At 33.4% G+C, this 23,146-nt stretch overlaps 1 protein-coding gene across 4 annotated transcripts in view; it reads right to left on the reverse strand.

The window, feature by feature from the left end:
- The window catches only part of Axud1 (AXIN1 up-regulated 1), a 77,457-nt gene that overhangs the window by 41,229 nt on the left and 13,082 nt on the right, over window positions 1-23,146 (reverse strand). The window lies entirely within an intron of this gene.

Genomic DNA, 23,146 nt, shown 5'->3' on the forward strand with positions numbered 1-23,146 from the left:
GAGTGTGTGCTGATGGTGCATATTCAATAACAGGTTGTCATGGTAGAGTTTTCACTAAAATTAAAGATATTCCACCAGATGCAAAATTCATACAGCAACATACATAATGAATAATTAGTTACTAAAACAATGGCCACCTGACTAAAGACTCTTTTATATGTCCAAGAAGATAATGAATTTTATTAAATACTACGCCCTTAATTCATGACTGCATAGGATTATTATTTAAATTAACTAGTTATTATGATTTGAATCTAGTTGTAATATTTATTTTGAAAATCAAAATGTGTTTGTTTTAAATTCTGATGAGAAATGAAATTCTCAAGTATCAAAACTGTCTTGATCTGTTGGACATAATTGATTGTTTTGATTAAAGTCTGATTTTGTATGTGATTAGACAACAAAAAATCAGTGTAATACTCATACAATTTGAAGGATTTCTTTGAAGGTTTAAATATTCAAGCTTCTCCTTCAGCTGCAGCAGTACAAATGATGAAAGAGAATCCTGTCCGAGAAGATAACAATTCCATTTAGAGGTCCCATTCCAGATATGAACTCCTGGGATATAAATTCATGACACATTGGATTCCTTCCCAATGTGTGTTAGAACCAAGCCTCAGTTGTTATCTCTCATTCATAATTTGACATTGCAAGAGTGGCAATCTTCTGATCTTTGTGCTAGTTTGTTACTGTGCTCTAGATTTTGAAAATAAACATGACACTTTTGAATATTTAGATGTAAAATTATTTTAAGTTTATTAGGAGAATGGTTAGTTCTTGCAAAGCTTGAACAACTGCTGACAATGGATGTGATCAGTAAAAGAAGTCAAGGTCAGAATGTTATTGGTTTTATTGAATTTATTTTTATTGAAATGGAATCATTAATTGAGGATACGAAAAACTGTCAGAGCGTCTTTTACAAAAACAATGAATGTATTAATGCAATTTTGCAGAAATTATACAACAAAGTTCGTAATAAAAATTCTGTGAAAACGAAACTTGTTACTTTAGAACATTTATTTGCTGAATTTAGCACATTCGGTACTCAAATATTAAATTCAGAATTTTATTCAAATGATCAGTTTGAAAATGAATGGGCAAATGTTGAAGAATACAAAGAAAAGTTAGATTTAATACAAGTAGAAATGGTATTCTTTTTCAATGGCCAAGTGACACAATCCATTGGCAGTATGCTGCCAAATTTGAATAAACGGAAACTGAATTACCTAAAACAGAGTTAATTGGTTGGCTACATTAAAGACTGGTTATTCTTTTGGGGAAAATTTCACCAATACGTGAGAATAAAGAAATTCAAAATGAGGACAATATGCATTATCTCATTAAAACAATGTACCTGGTACGAGACCATGTGATATTGTGAACAGCTTCCCTGCAATTGTCAAAAATTATGAAAAGGTTATAGAAATAGGTTCAACAGGGAAGAATTGTTGGTGGAATCCTATATTTGTATCTGATATTAGATCTGACTACTAAAAATGTTACTCATCAAAAGGGAAAAGCAGTATATCAGAATTGTATGACAAGTTAGAATTGTATTTACAATTAATTGGAGTCAACAAGAATGACAAGTATGTTCAATGCTGTTTCTGCATATTGAATCCTGCATTTCCAAGGAAATTTCACAAGTTTGGCTTAGAAATCATGCAACAATAATTACAGCAGAAAATTCTCACCCGAGAAATTGAAACAATTATTTTGTTTTTAAAGAATGAAGTGGAAGGAGACCAGAGAATTTCTTTGGTGAAAGCTGGATTTAAATCAATTGATTTGGATGCAAAGTAGAAGAGAGAAAAGGTACCAGGGCGTATTTTCCATGCCTACAGCAAATGATTTATTCTCAGCCCACAGTAATGCAACCAATCATAGTGAAAAGAATTCTTGCATTTTTCGTAAGAAAAATCATGAAAATCGAGATTGCTCTGTTGCTCAGAAGATGGCTGTAAGTCACAAGAAAGATGAAATTAAGAAGAGAAAGGGTTGCTTTTTTTTGTCTCAAAACTGGACACGGGGCCAAACAATGCAAGACAAACATATGATCTTTGATATGCTCGGGTGTCATGTGCCCGGATTTACACACCAATCAAAACAGCAGTGACATTGAAAAGAATAAAGAAGAGGAAACACAAAACATATCACTTGCGAGCACCAGTTTCCCAGATGAAGTGTTTCTTCAAACACTATTAATTAATATAAATGTAAACCAAAGGCAGAGGACAGTAAGGGCACTTATCGACACAGGGTCATAACGTTCATACATATTAAAGGAGACTGTAGACAAAAGGTGCCACGGAAGTGTATCTGAATTTATTAATTCATGCACTTTTTGGAGGAGTAACAACGAAAAGAGAAATTCATAAATGCTACAAAGTTAGAACTCTAAAGGTGATTACTCTTATTCAAACAGTCAAAGATTTGTGGACCAGTAATCAGTTTACAGCCTGGACCATGGATAGAAGAATTAAGGCAGAAAAATATCTGTATACCTGATGTAGGAAGAAGTGATATGAAAACAAAAGTTCTTACTGGAGTTGATGTCGCAGGTGCTCTGTTAACCAGAAGAGTTCAGAAACTAGAAAATGGGCTGACTGCTGTGAAATCACTACTTAGATGGACAGCCATGGGATATGTGTCCAGAAATAAGCTCCTTGTCCATGTCATCAACAATAACGTGTATCCTGACTCGCAGCAGTAACACAGAAGACTTGTGGAAACTAGAAGCACTGGGAATTCCAGATGCTAAAGAAAATAAAACTGATTCAAGTTAGTTGAGTTAGAAGATAGATTGAGTTAGAAGAAGCAATGTGGGATCGCTTTCACAAGACTCTGAAAAGGGTGGACAACCGATATGAAATCAGTTTATCTTGGATCAACGAGAAAGAAGCTTCACCAAATAACAGAGAAGTTGCTGAAAAATGATTGATTTCCATGACAAAGAAACTCATACTCAGTGGCGGCTCGTGAATAAATTTAGTGGGAATGATGTTCGAAAAAAAAATAATCTTTGTTTTAAAATTGTGCAAAAGGAATATAAAAAGAAAATTTATTTTGAAACTTCATGAAATCTTACAAGAAAAAAATTAAACATTTCTTAATTACTTTAACCAAAATTGTTACAGTTCAATCTTTGTCTATTCATTTAAAAATGAAATCCATTCCTCTTGTTTTAATTTGTGCGAAAAGATAAATAATATTCTCTTTGATCTCTGCATAACAGCTGAGGAAATTTTTCTTTAAGCGCATTTAGTATTTCCGAATTCCTAGTGCTTCTTAGAAAAGGTTTCATTCTTTTCAATATTGAAAAGCAGCATTCTGCCTCTGAAGTAGTTAATCATGGGAACTCTCAGGAGAATTTTTATCAGTTTCGTAATTTCACTAGGAACATCATCTAGATTATTTTCGATGATAAATTTCAGTAGCTCAATTAATTTTTAGTATTTATGGGTATCAGACCTATAATAGAATACTTTTAGTTCAGTTTCAAGCTTTACTTTTGTCAATCATTGGATATGCTTCAGTGGTCAGTACTAGTTCTTCTGTAGAATGTTCATTCCGAAGCATTTCTTGTTAAACAATTTAGCAGCTGCTAAGTGTTTAGTGGAAGAATATCTGTGCATTATATCAATACATAGTATAAAGTCATATATTTCCTTAGCTTCTGCCATCAATGTCTTTGAAAAATTCTCGCAGTTCTTTGAGTTTCTTAAATCTAAAATGGCAGTTTTAAAATTTGTTATATAATCATTAACTTTAAAGACACTAATTTCTCTGGATTGCATTTAGTTGTATATTATTTCAACATGAGGCATCTGATAAAAATGATCTAACCAAAACTTGAAATTATTATCATTTAGATATTTTAAAATTCCTGTTGCTTTTGCAATAGTTTGATCTGCATTTGATGTTGAGTGGATTTCAGTAAGGCAATTTTTTAAAAGTTGCAAATTTTCATGAACTCTGTTTACGATCCGTATCATGAAGTTCCACCTTGTGGAGGAATACCACACGCACGGAGTAAAAAGAAATCACGTTTTCAACAACATGCCAGAATTTCGGCAATGCAAAAGCGACAGTGCTTTTCTCTCTACCCGGCTCGCATGCTGTTTTCTGTGTGCGCATGCGCAGAACAGCCAAACACCACGTCGCTGGAACTGTGCAGCGCACAGTTCCAACAAAGACTTTTGTACCTTTTTCACAAAGTGGGGGATGGCTACTGACATTAAGTTTAAGGATTATGTATTGTAAAAGTATAAAGAAAGAATTAAAGACTAAAGGGCACACTATATTAAAAATAATAATAAGTAGAAACAGGGGGTGCTGCAGTTCCACAATGCTTATTACAAGCCGCCACTGCTCATACTGAAAGAAAAATGCAACGCAGTATTCAAATGGCTCGAATCTGGAATAAAAATAGAAGTACCAGAAGAAGAGGAATGATTTAACAATCATTATCTTCCCCACAGACTTGCCCTCCAAGATAACGGTACAACAGCAGTAAGACCTGTATTTGACGCCTCATGCAAGCAAAAGGATTTCCTGTCACTTAACGACTGTCTATAGCAAAAGGTAAAAATTTTACTGAATTGATACTTAGATTGCTTTTTGATTTTAGACAAGGAAAAATATGGATTATCTCAGATATTAGTAGAGTTTTCTTCAAATACCTGTTCAGAGAAGTGATCGTGATTTCCTAAGATTCCTGTTGTGGAAATTCCTTTGGAACAAAAAGAAATAAAATTTCATCATTGCAAAATTAATTTTGGACTAAAATGCAGTCCGTTTTTTTTAAGAGCAGGTATCAACTCTCATTTAGACCAATGTGAACCTTCTTTGAAGGAAGTGACTACAAAATTGAAAAATTCCTTCTATGTTAATAACTATGTCACTTTAGTGAATCTGAATAAGAAGAATACTTTATTGCAAAATTAACTCAATTAATGGCAAGTGATAACTTGGACTTAAGAAGGTTGGGAGCAAACAGAAATGAACAGTGAAAAATCTACAATTGGTGAACTTTTGAAAATACTTGAGAGATAAATATGAAGATTCATTGTTTTGTGGCATCCCTAATGTCAACTTGATTGACCTCTCAGTAATAAAACAAAACGTACTATCAATTGAACAAACAGTTTTTGATCCAATTGATTTCATCTGCCATTTTACACTGTTATACCAAAGTTATACCTGCAAGAGCTGGGAAACTAAACTGAGCTGGGATGCAGAACTACCTGAAGGCATAAAAAAAAAAAAATTCTTGTAGTGGGTCAAAGATTTGCCCTTGTTATCATGAAGATTCCCAGACTAGTTATGCTGACAGAAGGAAAATCTTTCAGTTTGCATACGTTTGTCGATGCTTCATAGGGATTGTATGCAAGGGCATTATATTTGAGAAATGATTCTACTGCAAGCCAAAGCATGAGTAACTCCTTTGGAAGTATATAATGACTTGCTTGCTTGTCTTATTGGAGTGCAATTACCCTCATTTATCAAGAACAACTTTAACGTCGATGTTACTAGACCAATTCTTCAACAGCACTCTTTTAAGATAAAGAACATAGAAGTTTGGAGCACTTTTGTAAATAACAGAGTTTCAGAAATTAGAATCCTATCAGACTGAGAAAATTGGTACCATGTACTGGGTGCAGAAAACCCAGCCAATATACCATAAGGTGTTCTGTGTTATTTAATCAAGATGATAGGAGGGCCCACCTTGGTTGGCATTGCAAGAAGAATGGCCTCATTCTATCCCAATCGACAATAAAGAAGATGTTAATACTGAAAAACATAAAGCAGTTAAAGTTTTGTGAAGCAATGTTAGCAATATGTCTTCATGATTCTTTGGCTATTTTTCAAAATATATGAAAATACTAAGAATAATCGTGTGGACACATACATTAACAGGAAAGACCCGAAAGAGGAGAGAAGGAGAAGCCGGAGAGTTTAAAGTTTACGAATTGACAACAACCAAGAAATCTATTGTGACGATTATTTAACATGATTCTTTTTCATCTGATGATATTACAAAGCTGAAGTAAATTAGTATGTTCAAAAATGACAAAAACATTTTACATGTTAAGTTTAGACTGACTGAAAGGAAAGACCATGAAAATTTTATTTATTCGATGTTACTTCCAACGAACCATAAAATTGTAGAGAAATTGATAGACATCTATCTATGTCTCATGCAGGGATTCACGTATTGATCTCAAAACATAGAGTGACGTTTTGGATCCTGAAAAGCAGACTTATGATTCAAAAAGCTTTATATGCATGTGTCAAATGCAGGAGACATGGAAGTAAACAATTACAGACTGTGTCTAGTACTCTACTAGAAAAGAGAGTTAAAGGAGCTTGTGTTTTCGAGATTGTCGGAGTTGATTTAGCTGGCCCATTAATTCTGAAAGGTAAAAGAAAAACTTGGAATTTACTTTTCAACTGTGTTATTTTTAAGGCTATTCATTTGGAACTAATTTTGTCCCTTTCAACTCAAGGATTTTACTTGACCTTAGAAGATTTATTGCCTGTAGAAGGAGGCCTTCGAGACTTTATTTCAAGACCAATAAAGGAGGCAGATTTTGTCTGATGCAATAATCTCTTGAGGTAAATTGATTGGAATACCACTCAGATAGAAGCCGCTACAGACAAGATCAACAAGAAGTTCAGTCCATCCACAGCACTGTGGTGAGGTGGTTTGAGGGAATGACTTGTTCAAATGCTTAAGAAGCTTCTGCATCAAATCCTAGGCCAGTCCTGTCTGAATTATGAAAAATCTATGAGTGTGCTGTGCAACTGCGAATGCCAGACCATTCATTTGATCACTTCATCCCAGTGTCAAAGGACTTTGATGATCTCATCTCTTTTACACCGTCCTTGTTTTTAGGTGAAATTCCAGTCTTTGAATTCCTGACTTGGATCACCTTGATAAAGTTGATTTTTACAAGACTGAGACATCTACAGAACTTACAAGAGCTCTTGAGAAAGAGATTTAGAAGTGAATATCTCAGCCTGCTAGTGCAACATCCAACTACGGTGTTGATTTCTCAATCGATAAGAATTGGGGACATAGTTCGCATCGAGTGTGATGACAAATGGAAAGTGCTGTTGCCTCGAGCAAAAGCGATCGAGCTATACCCAGGAAAAGAAGGCAACATTCAAGTAGTTTGTGTCAAAACCATGTCTGGAGAATTAGTTTGACAAATCCAGAGAATATTCCCTCTAAAAATACCTTCATCTTTGGAATCAGATGAGGAAAATGAAACCAAGACACGGGGTGAAGACAGTTTAGTTTCAAAGTTACCAGTTTAGTTCCAGATTTATCAAAGGGCATTAGGGCTGTCGTGACTAGAAGTGGATGATAAATTAAAATCCCACCTAGATTTCTTACCTAAACACTACTTAAGTAGTGTTTAGGTAAGAAAGAAATTTAAGAATTTCTAGTCTAGAAATTTAAGAACTTCATTTTCTTTTTGCTTACTGCCCTGATATTTGTATGGATGGTATTTTTTATATTTGTTTTGGCCGATTAAATAATGTCATCAATCAAAAGGTGGGAGTATTGTTAGAACCAAGCCTCAATTATTATCTTTCTTTCATAGTTTGTCATTGTAAGCATGACAAATCTGATCTTTGTTGTAGTTTGTTACTGTTCTACAGATTTTGAAAATAAATATGACGCTTTGGAATATTAGACGTAAAACTGTTTTATTTGAAGTTTATTAAGAGAAAGGAGAACGGTTAGTTCTTGCAAATCTAGAACAGATTTCTGTTGGATTTGGAAGGCAAAAATTTGTACGTACTCAAATGCTGCTGCAGGCACACATATCTGGGTTGCTACATAAATACATTTTGGCAGTGTTGTGGGTTGCCGCATAAATGCATTTTGGGTAGCAGTATTAGTAGGAACACAGTGCCCTGCCCCATGAGCACTTTTCAGGGTGTTGTGGACAATTAGAATAAATACCATCAGCACATTAAAAAAAAAATTATAATACAAAAATTTCAATGAGTTACCACTTCCTGTAAAACAAGGTACAAAAAAAAAGTTACAAGTTACAAGTTAACAGTAGTGGTCAAAACTGTGTAAACCTTTTGGAGGAAAATGTATTTTTGATGTTAAATGGCCCATAACACCACTTCATTTTCATTTCATACAATTATACATTATTAGAAAGGTAATTTAATCAAGAATGTAATGCAATAATATTTACGATGAATTACTCATATGAGCAGCAGTTATATAGAAGAAAAGTAAAACATATAGGTTAAATGAAATACACAAAAATTCTCACTTTGTAAGTTAATGCTTATTTGAGTTGTGTGAAGTTTAATGCAAAGACTGTTTAATGCTAGAATTTTACTCCAAAAGCCATTTTTATCTCTCAAGCAAACAATTTAAAGATTAAATTAAGTTAAAACTTATGTTAACTCAAGAGGAACAATGGGACAGTATTATTTGCATTGACAAAAACAAATCGGTGTTTGGTAGTGATGAGATAAAGTACTTCAGGAGATTTACATTCTCACTGCCTTACACCTATCGTGAAACATTTCAGTGTCATGATCTAAGGTTTTATGATATCAATGATTTAGCTTCACGTAAGCATTGCTGCATCCAAGGTTTTAAAAAGTAGTGTTGTTCATGGCTTTAGATTGCTTTTCAATAGAGTGATCGAAGTATTTTAGTTCTTCAGCTGGTATACTATGAAAACAAGTTTGTACTGTTTCTATTAATTAATAGAAATTTTATTAACTATTATTATTACTGGAGGATTAACGACAGAGATTGTCACTACGAACTTGACACTGAATCATTAAAAAATAAATTTTCCTGTAAGATAGAGGCTCTAGATCAGTCTTTTATTTGTGAAAATATTCTGCGACTAAAGAAAGGAGAATCATGGAAAAACGAGTAAAAGGAAAAGAATATGGCTTAATGATTATGGAGAGAATTTTCGCGATATCGAGATATTGATTGGAGCTGATTTTTATGGTCATTTGTTTAGAGGGAAAACTCATTATCTTAAGTGTGGCTTAGTCGCATATGAAACACTTTTTGGTTGGCTAATTACAGGAAAAATGTTTAATGAGAATCCTGTTAGCACCTCTGCAAGCTTAATCAACTGCTGATTAAAAAATGCATAGAGTTTGATCTGTGGAACTTGGATACTCGACTAATTGGAGATCCTGTTGAAATAAAATCTAATGAAGAGACACATCAATAAATTATGCAACAGTTCAAGTGAACAGTGGGAAGGGATAAAGAAGGTCCGTACATCGTGAAGTTGCCTTGGTTACAGAAACTGAACATTTTGAAGGAAAATAAATTGGTTGCAATATGCAGGTGTGCATCAACTAAGGAAGGCAATTATTCAGATAATGATGCTGTTTAGCAGAAATGGTTAGCGAAGAATATTATTGATGAAGTACCAACGGTACTTTTCCGTTTTGCCGCCGCAGGCGATAAAGTCATCAATAATGGTACAACTGATGCCAAACAAAATATCTCACTGGTAACCTTTTACGCCTCATTTTTCAAAACAAGTCCCAGCCATTTCTTATTAGATTGTTTGTTTCTTTCAATACTGGCATACAATTACATAAAAATTTTACCAGATAGTTCAATTTTATGCCCTAAGGCCATTCACGGTAATTAAGTTGATTAGGATGCAATCACACCGCTCACTCAAAGCCAAAAATATAGAAAGAGCAAAGTCAAGAGTTAAATTCATTAACTGTAATGTGAATACAGTAACGAAGTAAAGCACTACAGTTCTACATAATTTCTGAGTAAGCTATTCATACGAACTGAAATAATTCTTACATTTAAACTTGTATTCCAAATTAACATTTAACCTGAAATTAATGTAGATAATTACTGAGAGACTTAGATTTTTGTAGCATAGCTTACGTGAGATGAGATCACTTGTGGTCACGTGTTATGAACTGGCAAATCAGGTTGCTGTACCATGAAAGCATAGTAAATTCTTAAACTAATGTCTTTTTACAAATTTATTGTCTATTTACAAAATTTTAAATGATATTAAAATGTTTATGCCTTCAAAATAAAAAATTCTTAGAACAAAGATTTGTTAACATTTTTTATGTGTATACTGTATGTTGTTTCCAATAAAGTCTGCTTGGCGAGATTTGCGCCGGCGAAACGGAAAAGTACCGTACACCCTGAGGAAGAAAATAAAATTCCATGCCATTATTTACCCGAGCCATTTTCAAGAAAACTTACACCACAAGCGTTCAACCTGTTTTTGATGTCTCTTGTAGATCCGATCATTCTCCATCACTCACTCATGTTCTAGAGGAAGGGCCAAACCTCTTAGAGAAAATCCTTCCACTACTACTGAGGTTTCTGGAAAAGTTGATTGGCATCATTTTGGACATAAGACAGTCCTTCTCACAGATTTCTATTGCCAAAGAAGATCAAAACTATTAGAGATTTTTATGGTGGGAGAATTTTGAGAAAAGAAAATTGAAAATTTATCGTCATAAAAAGGGTAGTCTTTGACCTTACATGCAGTCCATTTCTCTTAGCCGCAGTCATTAATTTTCATTTGGAGGAATACCGTGATGATTTTCCAGAAACTGTGCTAAGTTAAAAAATGCCTTTGATGGGGATAACTGTGTAATATCTGTATCTGATGAAAAGGAACTATTGCAATTTATACATGAGGCTAAACAAATTCTAGCCTCAGCATGTTTGGACTTACATGGATGGGATTATACTTCTTTCAAAAGATAAAAGGGATAATTCTTCTTTCTAAAGATAAAAGGGAAAAGGATTCTCCTGTTCTCGGATTATAATAGGACAGAAATAAAGATGTCTTTTTTTGTAACTTAGAAAATGTTTCCTTTGAGAAAGAACCTGTGACAAGAAGAAATATTCTTTCAGCTGTCGACAGTATTTTTGATCCCACTGGAATGCTGTGCCCAGTAACCATCTGCATGAAGATGCTAATATGAGAAAGGTGGATTCTTAAATTAGGCTGGGATGAGGTATGTCCTGAAAGTGTGAAAGGTTTTCAATGTGGATGGAAGACCTTCATTTATTATCGGAAATTAAAATTCTAAGATAATGTTGATTATGATGGTTTCTAAGAAGGATAAAGTTTTCATACTTTTGTAGATGCTAGTAAATCTGCTTCCAGTGCAGCTATATTTCTTCGTAAAGAAAACAGTGATGAAGTTCATTTAATTCAAGCTAAAAGCAGAGCTGTTCCTTTGATGAAAGCAAGAATTCCCAGATTGGAATTATTAGCCTGTTGTGCAGGAGCACTCAATTATATCTTACATTAGAAGAGAAATGAATTTGACAGAAATCCCAAGCACATTTTGGACGAATTCGTCAACCACTTTGTTTTGGATTAAGAATGAAGATAATTGGGGTACTTTTGCTTAATGTAGAGTTAAGGAAATTCGAAACTTCACTTTAGTGGATTCATGGTAGCATATTCCTGGCAGTCATAATCCGGCAGACCTCCCATCCAAAGGTTGTTCTCTAAAATTTCTCCTTACATCAATATGGTGGGTGGGACCAGAATGGCTAAAGCAGTCCGAAGACAACTGGCCCAAATCTCAGATTCAAACCAATAGTGAAGAAGTTTAAGAAGAGCAAAAGAAGGGAGAAACTGTTTTAGTTCTGTGTCGGAAGAGCGATGGTACTTACAACGATTTTCCAAGTATTCAAAGATGTTGCAACTAATAGCCTGGATATTGCATTTCTACAATAACTGTAAAAATTCTCAGAACATAATGAAGGGAGAGTTGTACATACAAAAAATTGAAAATTCAGAAAAGATACTCATGAAATTTGTTCAAAGGGAAGCTTTCAATGGACAGTCTACAGGTGACAAATTAAAAAACACTTAATATTTTCTTAGATGATGATGGATTGATTAGGTTAAAAACAAAAATTTTTCAATGAAAAAATGAAAATTCAATTGTTTGTAAATCCAATTGTTTTGCCTTCAGATCATATACTGGTGAAAAAAATAATTTATGGACATCACCTGAATCTGCTGCATGGAGGAGTACAAGTTGTTCTAGCTGACATTCGTCAATGATTTTGGGTTTTGAGAGGAAAGAAGGCAGTCCAAAGAGTATAACAAAATGTTTTAGGTGCAAAAAATATTCTTTGAAGAAATTGGAAATTGATTCAGCTCCACTGGTCCTCTATGCTTAAAGGATGGAAGTAAGAGTTGGATACTGCTATTCACTTGTGCTGTATACAGAGCTGTTCATCTGGAGTAATTCAAAGGCATTCCACCAATGCTTTTTTGCTAGGATTACGAAGATTTATAGTGAGACGAGGCAGACCTAAAAAATTGTACAGCGATAATGGGACAAACTTTAAAGGAGCTAATAACTCTCTGGACTGTGATAAGATATCTCAAGTAAGCTCCACAATGAGGATCTAATAGATTTTTAACTTTCCTACAGCTGCCTGATAGGGTAGTTGGTGGAAGTGGATAGTTCAGATGATAAAGAAATTTTTAAGAAGGATACTAGGAAAAGTCTTGAGGAAATATACACTGTTTTGTGTGATAAAGAAGTGGTCATCAATTGTTCACCCTTAACTTACTTATCTGAAGATGCACAAGATTTAATCCTGTTGACACCTCCCATGTTTCTTCAAGATAAATAAGACAGTAGGAGTACCAGACTTCGATAACTTGGACAGTATTAATTTCACCAAAAGATATCGGTATCAATAAAAGCTACAGCAAGACTTAAGAAGATTTAAGGAAGAATATTTAGGTCTTTTAATTCAACACAATTTAAATAAGAACAGTTTGAAACAGATAAGTGTCGGTGAAGTAGTTCTGGTTAGACGGTACAACAAAAAATTAGTATTCTGGCCTTTGGGTATAGTCACAGATGTTTTTCCTGGAAAGGACAATTATGCGAGAGTAGTCAAAGTAAAAATAGAAGTAGAAGAACTCCTATATGCCCTGTCAAACAGTTATACCCTTTATGGATTACTAATTAAAACATTTTATTTACAGCTAAAGAACTAGAATGAAATTTTGTGCCAAATGTTTCTGATAAAAGGAACATTCCTTATAAATCTGAAAATGTTAAAAGGAACAGCAAATTTAAAGGAACTGATTTTGAACTAAAAACTATATGTAGCAGAAAAATTGTCAAACTTTCTTGTTATAAGTGATTTTTTTAAGTATATGTTCTGTATTATTTTTTAATTTATATTGTGAGTATATTGAGCACTATGTTTATTGAGTAGAAAGTTTAATTATTTTTATCTATTTAATGTTTTCATCGACGATCATAAAATTGAAAAGATAGGAGTATGTTGCGAGTTCAGTGATATTCAACGGCCATTGTTTTTCTTTTATTTTAGACAATGTTTTGTTTTTGTTTTTTGGCGGCAATAAAAAAGATTAGAATAATAATGTTTTGATTTCCTTAAGTGTGTAAAAACATATGAAATAAAAATTTGGCTTTCTTAAGCAAGAAAATGTAATTGTTTATTTTAAATATTTCTTTTCAAGACTTATGGAATGGAATCAGATTTAATTCAAAGGCAAGATTGACTGAATGAATAAATATTCAATGCAAGAACTAATATTTTATACCAGACACCTTACCTGGTGAATTATTATTTATTCTATTTTGTTTTCATCACCGTATGCTTATCAACACATGACAACTTGAGTAATGGCTCATGCAGCAATGCCTAAACAATTTTTTTATATTAGTAAGTGACTAACAAAGAGTACGGAAACTTTTTATGTTGACACTACGCTTGGCAATGATTACAGATTTAAGTTAAATATGCTAAATGTTGACAAGGAACAATTTTTTTAAAAAAATTCTTTCCACATGCTAAAAATACATTTTGTTAATAATACTCATTAGCCAAAAGATTACATTAAGTGTTATTTGAATTGAGAATAATGGATTTTTTTATTCACATAAACCCAGTACCGGCACCAGAATTTAGGAAAGACAAAATTTCTGGAATTTAGAGAAGCACCGAGTAACCAAATTAAGGGATGATAAAATTTTTAGAATTTGCAGGAAGCACTGGGACCCAAAATTAAGGGGCGGCAAAAATTTATAGCTTAGGGAGCTACTTGGTAGCAGAATTTAGGAATGGCAGAGGCTGCATCAAGCGGTAAAATATCTAGCGCCGGCCCTCCATAAGCTTAAGCATATGTAGGAATTTATTTATTCAGGATGCAGATAACCCTTAAGCATGTACAAGAATTAGACGTAAGGTATAATAAATAACTAAATTAATACAATTCAGGATTAATTGTCTCAGTGCATGACAGAAGCAAGACAAAATTCAACGGAATACCTTGTCTTTCATCGTCAATCTCAAGCTACATAGCAATAACGAACGCTGTTAAGCTAGACTAAAATTGCACTTTACTTGATTCCAAAGAATTACAGTTAATAATAGCAGACTGCGACCCAGCTTATTACTTTTTCAGGCTATTATAATTACAACAATGTTATGAAAAGTACAGTTTGAACTTTCAATTACATTGAAAAGAGTTCCTAATTATGGAGCTACAACAGATGTATAAAGTGAAAGCATGTTTCGATGTCCATTAAACAAAAAGTGGAATTGCTGCAAAAATGGATATAGGCATATCTGTCTCAAAATTATGCGAGGAATATGGCATTGGAAAATCAACTGTATATGACAAAACAGAAAAAGGAACTTTATGAATTTGTGGATTCCTACACCTCACTCACAATTAATAAGAAAAATTACTCGCTAAGCTAAAAGTGACGATCATGACAAAGTGATGATTGAATAGTCAAACAAAAATGCAGTGACGGGTGTGCCATTGGCGGGTCCAATGCTAATGGATCAAGCCAAAATATTGCATAAGAAATTAACTTGAAAAAGGAGTGCACATATTCAACAAATTGGTTAACCAAATTTTAAAATTGCAATGCTATAATGCAATTAAAAATTTCAGGAGAAAAAGCTTCAGCTGATACTGAAGCTGCTGAACTATTTGCAGATGAATTTATTTAACTCATTAATAGTGAAACATTATCTCCAAGACAAATTTACAATGCTGATGAAACTGGTCTTTTCTGGCAATATGTACCTCAAAATACCTTGGAAAGCTCCAAATGGAAAATTCTGCAAGAAAAGGCTCCAACCGACTCCAAGGCATCAGCAAAAGGCTCCAAGTGGCATCAAAGATTCCAAAGCTAGACTAACAATTTTAGAACGCACAAGAGGAAACTTTTCGTAGCTGGAAAAATACATGACGCCGAGCATTTAAAGAGTAGAGATTTTCCCATTATATATCATGCAAATAGAGCACGGATGACACAAGCGTTAATGTATGATTGGTTTGAAAATCATTTCATACCTGAGGCTCTGCAAAATTTGAACTCGGTTGGTTTACCGATGACACAAAAATTGTTCTGATTGTTGATAACAGTTCGGCTCATATTTCACATAAAGTTTTAATGAAAGATCCGTGTTAATTCTTTCCTCCAAACCGTACATCCATCATTCAGCCTATGGATATCAGAATAGTGTGTGTGCTGAAATGCAGATAAAGTAGCATTTTTAAAATCCATGTTAAATTTCTTGAATAATGGCAAGCCTATTCAAGCATTTTTGAAATATTTTAGCATAAAATCTGATGTGTGGAGCATCACAAGATGGTGCAAGGATGTGTCTCCAGATACTTTAAAAAATGTTTGGCATAATTTATGGCCAGCTACTATATTTCATGGTGAGGATGATGAAGATGATAGCTGAGAATTTGAAGGCTTTCAGATATCGCAAACTACAGGCGAAATTTTCCAACTAATGAATGGATTTTGTAAAGAAATGTGGAAAAGTGGTAATAAATAAAGATGATATAAGAGAAGTTTTTCATTGTGATGACAATGTTCCAATCATCAATCAGTTAATGGACGAGGAAATCTGTAGTATGGTTCTAGCATTAGAAAATACTGCTACTAATAGTGAACAAAGTGACAGAGAGGTTACTGCAAATGAAAAATTTCGATTTATAAGTTATTCGGAATTCTCGACACAGCAACTAGATGACTTGAACAGTTAAACTTTGTAACTGAACAAGAAATTATGTCTGTCTATAGAATTGAAGAGAAAGTATTAGCACAAAAAACGAAGCAACTTGAACAATTTACATTCAAAGAAATTTTTAATAAAATAAACAACTATTAAGTTTTTTTTTTATTATTATTATTTTATTTTGATACCCTTTAAATCATAAATGCTTCATTATTTCATAAATCACGATTTTGTATTTTTTATTTTATAATTTCTACATACTGCATTTTCAAGGTTTACTGGTTTATATAATCCATCAGTCAAAAATGAGTAAATAAATAATATAGAAAAATTCCCATACCCATTTCAAAATCAAAGAATAGAGAATGCAATAAAAAATAAAAAGAAGCAGGTGTGCCATAAATGTGATTTTTCCTGATTAAGTTCCCATCATGATATAACACCTGTTGGCTAAGAAGTCGCACAGCCAATAACAGTACATAGATTGTTACTGATGTTAGCAAGGGTCACACTTTTAGCCCTTGAGTAGCCACGGGAAGAACAATACCAGTGCCACACATTTGCTTCCCCATACAATATAAGTGAGTCATATAGTCTGCTCGCTGATTCCTCTATATTTTCTGAAAATTTCAATACCCCTACGAGCACCTCTTCTGAATCCTAAATCTTTGCCATCCCTAATTTTTATTGCTCAGTTTTCCTTTTTTTAAAACCTCAGGTTTCTTTTGAAATTTTTGCTAAACCTAAATTCTGCCAGCTGCTACTAAGTACCACCACACTGCATTTGGCATCGGTCCTGTTTTGGGAATAAGCATTTTTTTTATCTGATATAAATAATAGCCAAACATGTAATGTTGACATGTCTACATGTCATCTAACTACATTTAAACTGATGATCTAAAATCCAGAAATTGATGGAATCTGAAATCCCAATGATTCCAGATATTGAACTTTTTACTGTACTAGACATGAGGGGAAATACAAAAATCCTGCTCTCTCAGGCTATTTCAGTAACAAGATGCCGAATTGACAATAAATTAACAGCATTTATTACAAATTAACAATATGTGAATGGCTACCCAGCCAATAGCAAAAAGCTTTTCCTTTTACATTATCAGAACATTTTTTATATAAAAACGTTAGATTTAAAGTCATATATACAGTAAAACAACCTTAACAAGAGACAAACTTTGAAAGTTTTTTTATTTCTACGTAGGTTGAACGGAATTGTTCGTTCACGTTTGATTTCCTTATTGCCTACACTGAATGTAGATTCTTTCACAGTTACATTTTTCAGTCTCCCTTTACATGAGTATGCTTTCATAGTTACATTTTTCAGTCTCACTTTACATGAGTATGCTGACATAAACCTGAAATTGGTTTTATTTGTAAACATGCATTTGTAATCATACATTTCAGCATCAACTAAGATATCACTGTGAAACTTCTCAAAGCAATTTTTAATGTTAAGTCTAATTATATTTTAGACTCAGTTTTGTGTATATGTGTATATGTCATAATTCTGGGAACAGAGAAGAGGAATTAGCTTGCAGTCATCGTAGCTGAGCATGAAGGCTTACAGATGAAGATAACAAAACGAATTTGAAGAATTTTCAATCTTTATTTTCACACATATAAAAATATCTTCATACACGTTTTTCCAATCATAATGAAATCCAATACATTTCTATGATTCCATCACGACGAAATATGATAAATTGCTATTTACACTGATTTTTAAAATTAAGACGCAGGCACTTTAGATGGGGAAGCAAAGCAAGGTGATATTAGCAAGGTGGAAGCTAGCAGAAACAGCGACGTAATTAACTGCCTATGGTTTTTATACCAGAGTAGGTGCAATTCTAGAGATAAGCTATGATTGGTTAGTTATTAGTTTTCGTTACCCTTTTTAAATAGCACTTTCTAACGCCAAAAGATCTCAAATCTGGGAGAACAGATGAATTTAGGGGGAGATCACCAAATCTAGAATGTTAATTTGGAGGTCGCCAATTATTTTTTAAAGCAGCTATTGTATTTTGTTATATCTTACACACACACACACATATATATATTAATATGATATGATGAGAGAATTTAGTGGAGAAGACAACAACTATTTCTTAACTTGGTCAGAGTGGGAAAAGATATAGCTCTCACACTAGCTTATTTGTTCATATAAATATCTTAAAATTTAATTTTTTATGATAAGTTTTAATGTTAGTATTATTTTAAACTGAGCGAAACTGATTTTAATAGTGCTATTGAAGTAACAATAATATCACTAAAATAATTATTATTAAACTTGAAGTGATCCATATTCTTATAGAATGAAAAACTGTGAATTTATTTTTAAACTTTCTCAAATCACTTCGATTTGTCTACTGCCTTTATTAAATCATTTTTAATTATGCTATAAATTACCATCCTAATAATTAAAAGATTTGAAATGAATTCCATCTATTAATAAAACTACCTTTTTATCATTTTCGTTTAAAAAGTTGAATTTCTGTTTTATGTATAATAAGAAATTGCCACTCATACTAAAATACTAAATAAATACTACATGTGATATTTGGATGTGGAAGTAATAATGTATTCACTTTGTTTCAAAAATTTATATAGTTGAGGTGATACGTGGAAAAATAGAGAGGCAAAAATTAGTGTATATGGATTATACCGTTTTGCAGTTTGGATGAGAATTGAGATTTGTTCAGTTAAAAAATTAATTACATTTTCTTTGTCGTTATTAATGCCACTTTTATAAGATAGTATATTCAATGTAGCAAGAAGTTTCAGTCTTATGGCTTCATCTCCATTACCATTAGCATGTTTAATTTCTTTCAAAACTTTATTCAGTATATTAGTAATTTTCATGGGAAATTTTAATTTATCAAGACTTTTCAAAGAAGCATTATTAGAAAATGCATGTATGCATGTACCCACATTTCTTCACTAATCTTTATCGAATACACTATCTGAGACACAGGTTCAATTTTAATACAGTCAAAAGTCTTTAATCCGGACTCGTCGGGACTTCGATGATTCCGAATTATCGGTTTTTCCGGATAATAGATGATCAGTTTAAATCTGGTAAGATGGCATGTAGAAATTATAAAATTAAAAATATGAAACCGTAATTTCTGAAATAAAGAGCAATTATGATCTAAAGGGTATCGGAATTTACAAAAAAAAAAGCTTAATATTTATTTGTTTACTTTATTAAACATTTCTTTCAATGTGTGCATGCATAAAGCATACATTACGCATAGTCGAAATTAGAAAATTGCAACCAGAAAACTATTTGATGTGTATTCGTGATATTTATAATGACGAGGAATTTGATTTAAACCATACCAAAGATGGAGTACATCGAGATGAAATACTACATTTAGTAAGGAATTATAAGCCGAATAAAAACATCTGCCCTGAAGATAAGGATAGTGCTCACAGATCAACTTCCAGTTCACTGCGCGCACGGCTTTGAACTTTTTAGGGGGAGGTGACGACACATGCTTCCACTGCATGCTTGATGGCACCAGGCCTCATCCCCTGTGACGATCCACTCCATGAAAGCAGGGTCTTCCTGATACCAAAACAGATGTTGCAGTGCTAGCCTCATACACAGTTCCTTTTGCTGGTCAGTGAGCTGCTTCGGAACCCAAGTGGCACACACCTTCTGATATTGCAACCTGTCGTGAACAGTTGTTCACACGGTTCCACAGCTGACATCCACCTTCACCGCCAACATTCGCAATGTGACACGCCGATCATTTCTCACTAGGTCGTCCATCTTGTCGATGAGATCGCTCGTGATGACAATGTTTGCCTGGCCTGGTCATCACCCACACTCTCAAGGCCTGCACGAAAACGGCACTCCATTTTCTGACAGACTTGTCAGAGACACATTTCTCCCTGTAAACTGTCACCATTTGGCGATGAATAGCTGCCAGTTTCTCACCTTCCGCTGTCAGAAATCGGATAACACCTCGCTTGCTCCTCAGTTGTTGAATTTTGCAACGCGAACGCCATCCTGTCCTCGTACGGAATCCCGCATTATTTGGATGCCACTTTTGATAAGAGCCTCTGCTCTCTCCTGCGCATGCAGGCGCCCACGCATGCTCCGATCCCAATCAGAGACTCCAATCGCATCCTGAGATGTCTCGCTACATTCTCCCACGGCGGAATATGCAAATATTTAACTGTTATGTTTTTACGTCCTTTCATACCTTTTCATTTGATCACCCCTTGTATTAATGGATATTGGAGGGCATCATATGAACAGTGTGCTTCTGCTATCCTTCTCTTCTTCATTGTTATTGTACAATATGTCAAGGCTTGTGTTTTCATTGTCCACAATTACGATGGCTTCTTCCTGTGAGATGCATTAATTAGACGTTATTGTTTTTCAGGAGGTCTCTTGTCGGCTCGACTTATAACATTATAGTCATCAAAAATCATTTGGTCTAGTGCTGTTTTGAATATGTGAATAAGTTGATTGCATTTGTGTAAGATCCTCTGTACATGTTGGATTATTTCTCATCTCAATCCATTGATGTTTGTGCATCATTGATCAATTCCTCTTTCTTCATTTCCGATTAAATATATTTGCAAAAATTGATAGCCTTTGATTTCGTAATCGATTTTATCTCTGTTAGTGTTGATCGAAGTGAGGCCGAAAGAACTCATTTGCAACCATGGCATTATATACTTTTATGTTTTGAAGACAGTGTTTTGATTCTGAAGTTTTCCTAGTAATGTAATCTAGAAATTTCTGTTGAAGTGCTTCCACTGGTGTTAATAAAATTTTTCCGTTCGTACAACAGATTCCTGCTGCTTCTCTACTGAATTTTTTTGTGTTGCAAAATTGGCAAACATTCTTAATTTTTCCCGAATACGATGTATTTGTGTTTGTTATATTCTTTCATTGGGTCATAGTGGAATGCTTCATTTGTTAGGTTGTACTTTTTACTTGTCCTCGTCCGCACTTCTCACAGGATGATATTTTCATGTGTGGTTTGCGTCCGCAGTCTTTTATTATAAGACTGTGTTGGAATTCTTGATTCTTCAATTCGTTCATTTCATTGTTTGGGAATGTAAACATGCTTCGCGCTCTTTGACTGTTTAATTTTTTCGCTGTTCATTTCGTTTTCGCCGTTTTGATTCAGAACTGGCAAGATCTGCAATACAAATCTTTGAAGGGGGAACATATTTAAATTTAATTTAAAAACTTTTCTTCATATCTTACATATTTTCCCATCCCCTTCAAAGAGAAAAAGGCTTTGGTATAGAAAAGCCTTTTAAGGAAAAAGCATCAGAGTGTAACAAAGAGAAATTTTTATACAATATAAACAATTCCGAAGAGAAAGCAAATGAACTGCTTTAACCCCATAGCCTTTCAGTTTCCCTTTACCCCATAAAAGTGCCCAGAGGATAGTTTTTTTTTTTTTTCCCCTTTTTTTGAATTGGTGAAAAATACTATTATTATTACTCAGTCAGTTCACACCCATAAGCTGACTCTTCCATTAACAAAAATTTAACTTAAATTTGGATATTAAGATTATTACTAGCGAAACTATGGGCACATACTTGAATCCTCCTTAAGCAGAGAATACAAGGAGTTAGGTTTAATACACATAGTGTAAAAACTGAAGTCAGATCATAGCAAAATAAAATGTTATTTTTACAGAATCTGATAATGCATCCAGATTGTAAAATGTAAGGTACAGTTTTTCCTCTCCTCATCTCTGGGTTGGGGGATGTGCATGACAAATTTTGGATGTAAAAATTACGGGAAGAAGGAAATGGTAAGATAGGAAAGAAGCCAGGCTGGAAGAAAGTCAAATGCGAAAACAAATTGTCACGATTAGGGTTTAGAGTTTTGATCAGGTGAAAAAGTTATAATCAGGTTACAAATAGTTTTAAACCCTTGATCAAACTTTATGAATAATTTAGAAAATTAATTAACTTTAAATAGCAACAGGTATTCTACTATTTCTGATGGTTAATTAAATTCACTTGTTGGGTTAAAAATACAATTTCTGAATTCTTTTTACTAAGACAGTTTGATTTATCTACTTTAAAATTAACTTCAGAATAGTGTTTTAATAATTTAAAAGGGCCTAAAATAGGAAAAAGTTTTCTAGTGTTAGGATATTGAAATTCCTCATACATCATTATATTACCAGGTTCAAAATTACTTGCTTTAAAATGGGAGTTGCATCTATTTTTGTTCACATTAAGATACTCATCAGACATTTTTTAAGCAATTTTCCTAGCTTCTGCAATTGGCGGGTACACATATTGATTTTCAATTAAGGAATAATAATGTAATTTTTCATATATTAAATAAGGTGGTGGGAATTTTGTCACAGAATATGGTGAGTTATTGTACTCTGCAGTAACCTGAGATAACAACTTTATCCATGCAATATTACCTTGACAAGAATTTGATTTACATTTTAATCTATAGTTATACATTTTTTTTTTTTTTTTTTTTTTTTAACTTTACCATTAGTTTGTGGTCTATTAGCAGTAGTTTATAGTTATGTAACATTCTGTTTTCTCAGAAAATGCTAAACTTTTGAAGTAAAAGCAGCATTACTATCACTTAAAATTTTCATTAGGATGTGAATTTGAAAAATTTGCCTTAGCGAATTTTTATAAGTATCAGTAGATATGCTTTTAAAAGCAAAAGTCTGTAAGGTGATTAGTGAGTTACCACTATGCTGAGTAGTGGCAGGTAATGCATTTGACTCCTTATACTGATTAGTACATTTATGAGGTTGTGTAATATATACTGCATTTTAAACTCAAAACATATTTATTACAATTACAAGAGGCTCTTTACAAACATATATAATTCATGGATAGCATAGAACATTTATTGAAGTAAATTACAGTCCTTGTGATGTGAGGAGTCTGCTAACGAGTGTCTCTCTATTCGAGAATTCAAGAGCATTCTAGGTCTCTCTGGTCGAGAGTTCAGGAGCCTTCTCAGGACTTGTTCCGAAAGAAAAAAAATCTTCAGACTGATTTTGCCATGCCTCTTTAATTTTTATGTTATATTTTACATCCTCTGAT

This window comes from Stegodyphus dumicola, chromosome 4 (genome assembly GCF_044657685.1).
Source record: "Stegodyphus dumicola isolate Sdum_Otavi_A_Nest chromosome 4, ASM4465768v1".
Lineage (NCBI taxonomy): Eukaryota > Metazoa > Arthropoda > Arachnida > Araneae > Eresidae > Stegodyphus > Stegodyphus dumicola.